Consider the following 10,243-nt stretch of genomic DNA (forward strand, 5'->3'; position numbering starts at 1 on the left):
GCAAACCAGCACCAAATAAACCCAGAACTGACACACTCCTCTCTTAGCAGTGATCAGTGGGCAGCTGAAAACTACTCATTTATTCTGTTAACAAGTAATATGTTCAAAGTAAACCCTGAAAAGCAAGTGTTTCCATGACTGGCATCACCACAGCAAGGCATATGACTGCTGAAGGTCTTTCCTTTCCCAACTGGGAATCATGGGCAATTCTGAGCACGAATGGCTCAGGTGAGAGTGCTGACTGCATGCAGCAAAATCCACAGGAGGAATCTCTCAGGTCTGCAGGAAACAAGGAAGAAAAACCCTGTCTGGTGCAAGAACATGACTGCTAACAAGAGCCCATCAAGTCCTAGGCCTCCTCTTGCCTCACTTTGCTTTGAAAAGCAAAACCAAGTTTTCAGAACAGCTTTTCCTCTGTAATGGATCATTTCTGCAGAAATCAGGACTCCAAATTCGATACCCACAAAAATTCCTTCATTTTCAATTTCATTTCATTTTAAATAGCTTATTTCCATAAGCAGAGCATGAAGCAATTTCATTCAACCTGACAAATAAGTAAGGCCAAGGATGCTGCATTTAAAATGCAGAGATAACTAAACAGAAGAAAAATTATATTTAGACATGATAGGAGCTAGAAACAGGTTCTCTTTCACTCTTACACTGAAGCTAAACAGCCATGATATGATCAAACAAGTTTTCACTTTTGCCTTGTAAATAAAATCAAAGGGCAACAGTCCTTTTTCTCTGACGTCTGTAGTTAATAAAGAAAGAATAAACATTACCTACTCTTACATGAGAACGGAGAAGAAGAGAACATTTCTTAATCTATTTCCAAAGAGGATTAATCTACAGCACACTTCCACCCCAAAATCCTAATGAAACAAAACACTTTTCCGGCAGTTTTCTGGAGGGGGGTGTTCTAACCCATCAAAGCCTGTCACGTGAGTGAAGTTCACCTGAGAGCATTACAAAACCCAGAGCCTTCAGGTGCAAACCATGGCTGGAGCGCTGGCTGCACAGGAACAAGGAGAGCTTCCACCCTGCTGGTGAAGCACAACAGCTCATAGTACTTCCTAGGGCTCACACATCTGGGGTACCAAGTGCCTCAAAAGCATCAGTTAATTAGTGCTTACAACAGCTCTGTGGAGCAGATGAGCTTTTACTACTGGACCTTGTAGGGAGCAGGGAGGCCAAAGCCCCCACTCGTTGGAGAGTTTACCACAGGGATGAGTGTGATGGGGCCAAGTACACACTGAAGCACTTACTGGTTCCAAATGACCCAGGTAGCATGACTGGAAAAGACAAGGAGCTGGGATAAGGCACCCATGTCCCCCGCTGTGCCTCTAAGCCGCTCGCCCACCCACGGATGAGGAAGCTATTTTCAGCCCAAGTATCTGGAGCTTACAAACACCCGCTGAAAGCGCAATGCCTTATCAAAACAGGTGAGAGAGCCAATGCCAGCTGACGTTCCCATTCCTCCGAAGAACTCAGCCACGAGACTGTTTTTTTAATTATTATTTTTGAACTGAATATTTACATGTCTTGTTCTAAATAGGCTCTGGCATTTCTGCAAAGGGACCGAGTGTATGACCTCGCGGTTTTGAAGAGCGATGGGATCGGTCCAGCTGCCCTCGCCTTTGCTCTGGAGAGGCCCTTGTAGCAAGGCAGGCAGACCACAGGGAATGGGTTCAGGAGGCACAGGCCCTTACAAATACGGTATTTTCCCCAAGGAACCAGGAGGGAAGAAGGCGGCTGTGGCAAAAAGGCCAAGGAACAAGAGAAGTTCCTGGGCAAGACCCGGAGACGGGAAGTGAGGGTGAGCCCAGCCTGCAGAAGGGTTTACGTTCCCTTTGAAGAGAAATATTCAGGCTGTCAGGCAAAACCGAGAATCTAACCTGTGGGAGGACAGAAGATGCTACCTTGAAGAATCTGACTATTACAGGATTAACAGCTACAATCCCTCCCTCTGAGGACACCGAATGCCAAAATCCGGCCTGAGGGTTTTCGGTGGTGAGGTTTGTCCAGGCGTGTCAGTAGGAACTCTACAATGTACAGAGAAGAATACTGTCCAAACCTGTATTATCTAAACATAGGTGTCTTTAAAAATACTAAATGTTTCTTTTAGGGGATAAGAAAAAACAGAGAGAAATAAGAAGCCAAAACACACACATTTCTTTTGGGAGTAAAACGTGCCCCTCAAACACTTGAATTCTACTGTACAATGTATTTATACCATGTTTAAGAAACATTTGTCAAGCATACAAAAATCCCCAGAAGTTCACTGTCACACAGCTTAATTCCTTATACTCTGCCTACATGCACATATAGGGCCAGTTTGTTAGGGGGTGGAGGTGTGTAGCAAAGCACAATCTAGCGAGACATGACACCATAACGGTGAACAATAAAAGCAAGCGCAGCATATGTGCTGGACATTTGGTGAAAATAACCCAGCCACAGCTCCGACTTCGGTACATTTTCCCGTGTGGAAGTCGGTAATTCAGTTTCTGCTCTGATTCAGCTCAGCCAACAATTAAGTCGCTCACAACCTCTCTGATCGTTATTTATTGGAGAATTCTGGTATTCTAGGAAATGCATCTTTACTTTTCAACCCTGTTTTTCTGTAGAGCCCAAGAAGCTGAAATCAGGGGGTTTTTTTCTTTTTCTTCTCTTCACCTTTTAAGTTTTTTTCTCCATCTAGATGCTTGGATTTTCCCTGGCTCTAAGTTCTGGAATTGTAGCAATAAATATATTTCCTATTTTATTACTTGTAATTGCCCCTTTGATCAGATTCCTATGCCCTTTAACCATATTTATATGGTCATCCTGCACACTGCTTCTAAATACAGAATGAGTCGTTTTCTAAGGGAAAACTACACAAGCTGGGTTTCCCTTTAGTGCACACACATGGAATCCCATACACTCGGCACCAATTTAGCTTATTATCATTTCCTTCTTCCTTTTTATATTTGTTTCATTGTAAAAGCAATATAAAACTCCACATTCACTGGGAAAGACTGCTCATTCCTTAGTAGTGGCTTCCTTCATCCAGCCTGTAGCACATCCACCCAGACTCAATCTTGCCTTTGCAGAAGGACATACCAACAAACACGTGAAATATCCCACAGCTGGAAGAGCTGAACTGTGGGTCTCTAAGCTTTGCTGATCACACACTGCAAGCCTTACCTCAGTGTGAAGCCTAGGAAACTTTTCATGCGTAGCCCTTTTGTTCCTCCCAATGTCCAAGAGTTTGCAAAGACACAGACCAGCCTCCCCAGCTGGCAGATTGCCTCCAGGGAGGGCTGTCTCACACAGGCCTGTGCAAGAAGGACAAGACTGGCTGCCTCATCTCTGACAAGCTCTGGCCTTGGCCACCAAGCATACAGTTGTTGGAGCCACATCAAGAAGCCCTCCTTGACTGTGGCTGCCCTTTATGCAACATATCTCAGCAGCCCAAGAGCACAGTGCCCTCACTCCGGGTGAAACAGGACCATCATCAGGGGCCATACAGCTCTTAATAATGGTAAAACCCTGACAGACTTCAGAGAACTCACAGCTGCTTTTGATTTAGGCCACGCACCTCAAAGCAGCATTTCTTTCACTCAGCTTCCTCAAAGTGATGGTCTCAGGAACCTACACAACCAGCCCAGCTCAAGAACTTGCAGTTCTTCAGAGAAAAGAACATGGATGTGTGAAAAGCCATCTTTAGGGGATGTGTTTTATCTGGACAAGAAGCCAACGTGAAGCCAAATTCAACACAATCAGAGCAGAAGACTTGCACCTGAAGCAAGTAGATATCTCAGGGAAGAGGCAGTGATGCCAAAGCATGTGCCTACCTACACTGCTTTTTCCTACAGCCCCCAGGGGTGCAGGGGTAACAGGAGCAGAGGAAGGGGCTGAGTGTGTGGTTTATCCCAAGTCCTTTTACTTACAGCTTTGCTTGAGAGACTTCCTTCTTCTGCTTAAGCATATTTGTTCTATGTGTTTTCATCACATTGCTTTGTCTGCTTAGCCAGTTTAGACAGACATTCACATTCTCCAGTCACAGGAAAAACTGCTGCTGGAAGGGGGTCCTGCAGCCAAAAGAACTAAAGGCTTAGATATTAAAGAAACCTTAACAGCAACTTGACTTGTACTATTTTGTGTACACTCGGGACCAGTAGCAAAAGGCAGACTCATCTGGACTCCCAAAGCATCACCCTTTCCAAGATATTCCAAGAGCCAGTCACCTGACACTGGGAACTGCTATAGGAGGCCCCCTTCATGCTGGAAAAGCAGACCATCTGTGGCTACTTCCCAAGGTTTCTCATCACAGATACCTGTCCACGCTCTACAGCCACGAAAAGATGTGTTTACAAATAGGAGCAAACCGGCACCCACAGGAACAGGAAATCTTCACACTCCAAAATTTGAAGTCAGTTTGGTTCAGTCAAACTCGAAAGGGCAGCAGCTTGGCACTTGGGGTGATTTCAGTGACAGACAACTGTTCTCCTTAGCCACTGGTAAATACAATCACAAATTCCTAGAGCTTTCTCTCTGGACACCAATAGGAGACTATGCTGAAAAACATCACAGAGATCGAGATCAGAGGTCTGGTTTTGTTTCTATGTCTTGACGACTATGACTTTGATGGGGTAAGTATATTAACATATGATAAATTACTCTTTAAGCTGTTGTACTTCTACAATTCTAGGGACAGTGAGGTGGCTTTGCTCTCAGCCATATTCCTATAAAGAAACACTTGTTTTGCTCACAAAGGGTAAGAACAAGGTTGTTTGTAAGCAAAGCTGGGAAAAGGAGAAATCCATCCCCCACAAAGCTCAGAACTCCCCAAAATAACTTTCCGCAGAGAGCTATCACTACCCAGGGTGAAAAATTTCTTTAAACCCAGCAATCCTGATTTACACAGAAATGCTCAAACAGGGCTGCACAGTACTGATCTGAACCGGTATCACTTTTAATTTCCCACCTGATTGGGTTGAAAAGGTTCATATGTTGGAAAGTGTGGCAGGAGAAACTTACTGAAAATTGCAATCCAGGATCAGATTAAAGAGGAAGGATGATAAAGGGAAAATCTTCTTCATAAATGAGTTTCTTTATCCAGAATAAACTCAAAAGGTCCTGTGAGGGGAGGAAGGATATGTGTTTCATTAGGACAAAGAGAGTAGGGAAAACTATGCCTGAGAACTCCTTTGTGAAGACAACTCTTACAACAGAGTTTCTTTAAGGGCAAGGTATTGAAACCACTTTGGAAAAAAAATACTTTTATCTCCCAAGAAAATTAACACTGAAGTCCTGCACAGCATACCACATCACCATTACATTCACAAAACACTAACAAGCACCAAAACAGAATCTCTTAGCCCAACTCCCAGTCCATCCTACTGTCACTGTCTGATTGGGACAGAAATCCTTTCATGATTCAAGAGAGAGATGCTCAGCATACCCATTCCTAGAGAAGCTGAAGACATCTCTTTTACAGCCTATGACAGCCCAGAGCAACAGATACATTATCTTTAGAAGGAAGACAAAGGGTTGAGCGATAGGGGATACTGCTTAAGTAACTGAAATCAAGAACTATTTTTTTCATGAGCTTTAAAGGCTGAATTTTTCCAACATTATACTGTATTATTTCTGACCTTCTGGAGTTCCTGGGGAGAACTCGTTCTGCATTGCCCTGTGCTGTGAGAAACCCTTTCCCTCCCTGTGCCCTGGGTGGAGTCAGCTTGTACCCAAGTTTCATCAGCAACCTGAATAGCTCCAGGCTCTGAGCACAAAGGGTAAGGGAATGGCTGCTGGGTTTTGTCTCCTGTGTGCGCTCATGTACAAACCCAATGTCTACAGTGACAGCCTCAGAGAAGGCACTGGGGAAGTCTTTTCCTTTTCTGGACACATTTCCCAAGATTTGACACTGCACTCTGATGTAGCCCACCCTAAGGAAGTAGATGGCAGGTAACCCCTTCTTAGCTCTGATGTTACAGGCAAAAAGCAAAGGCTCTGTGAAAGCCAAGACCACGCCATGCTTCATGTTTGTACTTGTCTCCACGGATGCTCTTCCTCTCACCAGCCATGCATAGAAGAGATGTAGGAGAACTGAAATCCTACATGTCAGCGTGCTTGGTGGTTGGACCAGTGGGCTTGTTGGGAGTGATTCCTGTGGTTTTGACCCAGAAATAGAAGGTACAAATTCCACAGGGCAGCTGGATCACCACCATGCAGCGCCTCGCTGCAGCACGGCCCAGCCAGCGCTCGTGCATGGTCAGGATACCATGGAACGGCTGCTGGAAAACAAGATGGCATGTGAGAAATGCAGAACTGAAACCAAGAGCGGGTAACAACCATAAAAACCGAAGCCCCATTAAACGCTGGACAGTCGGTAAGAGCGGACCCTCCCATCGGTGTGCCGTGCACCGTACGGGGCGTGGGCAGGGATGACGTGCGTGCTCTGGAAATCAGCGGTTCTTACACTGCTCACCCAGGAAGTTATTAACTTGCATGTTTGTGGGCAACTGCACGAGCTATTTTTGGTCATGGGACCCTGTGTAAGGAAAGGATTGCAAGGTTTTAATAATGATCTTTAGTTAACTTGGTTACCCACACAACAATGACTTTCTGAGAGGCCAACTGCTGCGAAAAACTTGAGACGGGCTTTACTTCCAGAGGTATTAAACTATGAAAATATCTAACCATAATAGTAAGCAGCTATAAAAAGAGCCCTGTTTATTTCACATGATTTCTTTGTATGCCACAGTGTTATGAGAATACTTCAGCTCAATGACAACATGGTAAATTGGAAAAGATTAACTATTGAAGTCAGCACTTACGCAAGTTCATTTTTGCTTGGTGTTGGTGACTTTTCTCCTTTACCAGCCCAAGATCTCACTAGTATCAGCAGGTACAACAACATTCTTACGCATTTAAATATGAAATTACCTGATACTAAGGACAACTCATGTAAGGAACCATGAGAGGAGAAACTGGTGGATAAATAAAATAATCCCCAACCAATAATGCAGACTTCAGTTCTGTGTTGCTGTACATCATGCAGGCAGATCTGGAGACCACGTACCCAACCTGAGAAATAATCTGATATCTCCTATCTCTGTAATATTGCAAATTGTATCCAGTAACTTTTCTGCAACAGTGGAACATCACAAAATATCCTACAGAGAAGGTCAAATGTTGTACTACAAGGCTATGAATGGTGTTTTACCTCATTCCTCAGAAATGCCGTGAGGCCTTATCAAATCCCATTCACTATTAGGGTACACCGAGAAAAAGGGGGAAAAAATAAAGATTGCATTTGTTTCTGGGAAGACCCACACCGCTCCGTGGAGAGGACACTTCCACCCTTGTTAATCCCAGCTTCTTAAAGCAACACTCAGTAAGATAATGAATCCTTTAAATGTTACATCTTGTGTCTTGCATTATTGTGGTGCAGCAACTCTCCACATCAAACAGTCATCAGCACTATTACAAAGTGGGCTTATAAGAGACTGGCTGAAAAGGCGCTGTGTGAAAAGAAGTGGAAAATTAAAGCTGAAGCAGTCGAAGAAAGGGCTTAATTTACTGGCATGTACAGTATGCAAATGAGATTACTCTCAGCTTAACTGCATCATTTATGTCCATAATAACGGCATCATCATTACAGGGCTCAAATTAAATTACACCATAATTAGCATATCAAAGTGATTGGTTAAAGTTTAAAACAAATACCCAATTTTGTTAATGAACAGCTGTAATTGTCATGTACACTTCAATGAAAACTCCCTAAACAAATATATGTTTTAGAACAGAGAAAAATTTTGAAGCAGACAGGTCTGTGGCAGAGGTAAATTGCCTAAAAAAGAATGACACAGACTATTCTATTAATGTTAATATATGCTCATCGTTTGCAGGTAATAAAACATTCTATCAAAACAAGCCTTCGCTTCGTATTTTTTTGCCTCTCAAACTCCACCAGCACACCGGGAAGTGTCAGAAGGGAGAGATGCCGGCCGTGCCCAGCCTGCCCCACGCAAGCGTGGAGAGGGGGAGGAGGGAGGAGGAGGAGGAAGAAGAAGAAGAAGAAGAAGAGGATGTCTCGCTAACTCTACCCTGTAGACCAGGGCTGGAGTAAGCTGATGACATGATAACACATTAGGCAGCCTACAATTCAATTTACTCTAATCTAATCACATCTACGCAGCAGTTCCAGAGGTGGAACTGCACCAGAGAAGTTTTTGCTGTTCTCGTCTCATTAAAATAAATAGGGAGGTGGGACCGGAGGGTTTGTCACTGTCAGCCTGACAGCCAGCGACACATTTCCAAAGATCCATCACCACAAATGTACACAGCAAATATACAGTTAAAACACTCCTCAGGCAGAATGAGCTTTAACAGGGGAGCAAGTCTGCTCCGAGGTATTTTAAAGTACAGGTGAGTTCTACCACACTCGGGGTTGGCAGGAACCATGAGGGGACCAGGCCAAAGAAGCCCAGCATCACCTCACACACACGGGGTAAAATAATCTCTCTACATTCCCCAAAATGTTTACATTGATATATTTGCTTATGTATTATCCAACATTATAGGACGCGACATGGGGAAGTATATTTTGTGCTAAAATTGGGAATGCACTTTCAAATATACTTAACAAGGAAATTGAATGTCTTATTAAATCCGTATTATCAAAACACTGTTCAAAAATTTAAAGAAAGTAGCTTTTCATTTTATTCATCGAGGAATCCATTAAAGCCTAAGCTCTGAAGTAGTATGTAAATTATGTGCCTTTCAAGGTAGAGCTAGGGCAAATTCACTCCATCAACTAATGATGAACCTCATTATGTGCAGGGAGTATTCATAATGAGGAAACAAGCCACCCGCCATTCCATGTTCTAACATAAATCCCTGTAAAATGTGAATATCTCCACGTCTAATTAAAGGCTACTAATTCCTATCGTCCCCTACACAGCCCAAAAAGCAAAATCTAGAAATGTGTTTAAAAAGACACCCTTTGATTTTACAAAACACATTTATTTGTGTTTACCACTCGTGAGTTGCAATGTATTTTTTTTTAAGAAAAATCAATCCCAGTGTTATAGAATGAAAGTTTGGCGGTACAAAAGTTTATTTACATTATCTGACTTGGCCCTGCATTTTAAAAAGAGTTTCTAATTTGCATAGGTCAGGCTGAACAGCCTGAGAGACAAATAAATAAAAAGGTAGAGAAAAGAAATCTCCAGGAATACATAAAAAATATTTAAGTGTAAAAAAAAAAAAAAAAAAAGGAGGGGGGGAGAGAAAAAAAAAAAGGAAGGAAAGAACAGCTTTGCTATCCAGGTTTGCTCTGGAACTAAGACTTCCTAAAAAAAAAATAAATCTGGAGATCCCATAATAACTGAGGAAGGCAGGCAGCAGAGGCAGGAAGAGGGAGAGCCAATTAAGCAAGCAAGTACACAACAGGTATTTAAAAGATTTTTTGAATGATACTCAATTTAGGAAGGAGCTGCTTCCCTTCCAAAATCCTGTAAGAATTAGGGATTGAACACAACACTGCTTAATGCAGGCTGGAAGAAAAGTGCTCTTCCACAGACTTACCTAGATTTGATATTTATACCTACAAGCGCAGCGTCCGCTCCTACGATCAAAACCATATTTCTTATTAAGTTACATAATACCCATCCTATGCATCGCTTTGAATTCATTTGCTCCTGCACTGAATTATGGATTTGCTCTCTGTACTTCCCAGCACAGAAGTGAACAGGTTTGCCGCCTCCCCTGAATAGAAGACGCATCGCTGTTTCTTTTTTACTGCTCTGTATTAATATTTTCCTACGTGTTCAAAACAAACTGAGAAGCACAGCAAAACCTGAAAACGTTTCAGTTTGGAGAAGAAAACCATCCACTGAAGCTGAGCAACATACAGGATTAAAGAAGAATTAAAAAAAAAAAAAAAAGAAAAATAATGGCATAAAGGGCTGGTTTAAAGCAACGTGATAACTCCTCGCAGGGCACGGAAGCACTTGGACAGTCGCAGAAAAGGCTGTGGTACCTTGAGATTATGTCAACCGAAAAGTTGAAATCCTCGTGTAAAAATACCCCTCACGTCTCATCCCTAGAAAAGCTTATTTAGGATTCATAGAAATTCATAGCCGCTAAGAGGAATATGAGCACATAAAAATCACAAATGCAAAATAAAAAAAAAAAAAAGGAAGAAGAAAAAATAAATATTGAAAAGAATAAAATAGAGCACACAGATTAAACT

The 10,243-nt window shown here is 42.6% G+C and overlaps 1 protein-coding gene across 11 annotated transcripts in view; it reads right to left on the minus strand.

Moving 5' to 3' along the window:
* FOXP1 (forkhead box P1) overlaps positions 1-10,243 on the minus strand; it is a 384,733-nt gene that overhangs the window by 188,006 nt on the left and 186,484 nt on the right. The window lies entirely within an intron of this gene.

This window comes from Empidonax traillii, unplaced genomic scaffold, assembly GCF_003031625.1.
Source record: "Empidonax traillii isolate 1590-97213 ecotype Southwest subspecies unplaced genomic scaffold, ASM303162v1 scaffold433:size1479616, whole genome shotgun sequence".
In the NCBI taxonomy this organism is placed as follows: domain Eukaryota; kingdom Metazoa; phylum Chordata; class Aves; order Passeriformes; family Tyrannidae; genus Empidonax; species Empidonax traillii.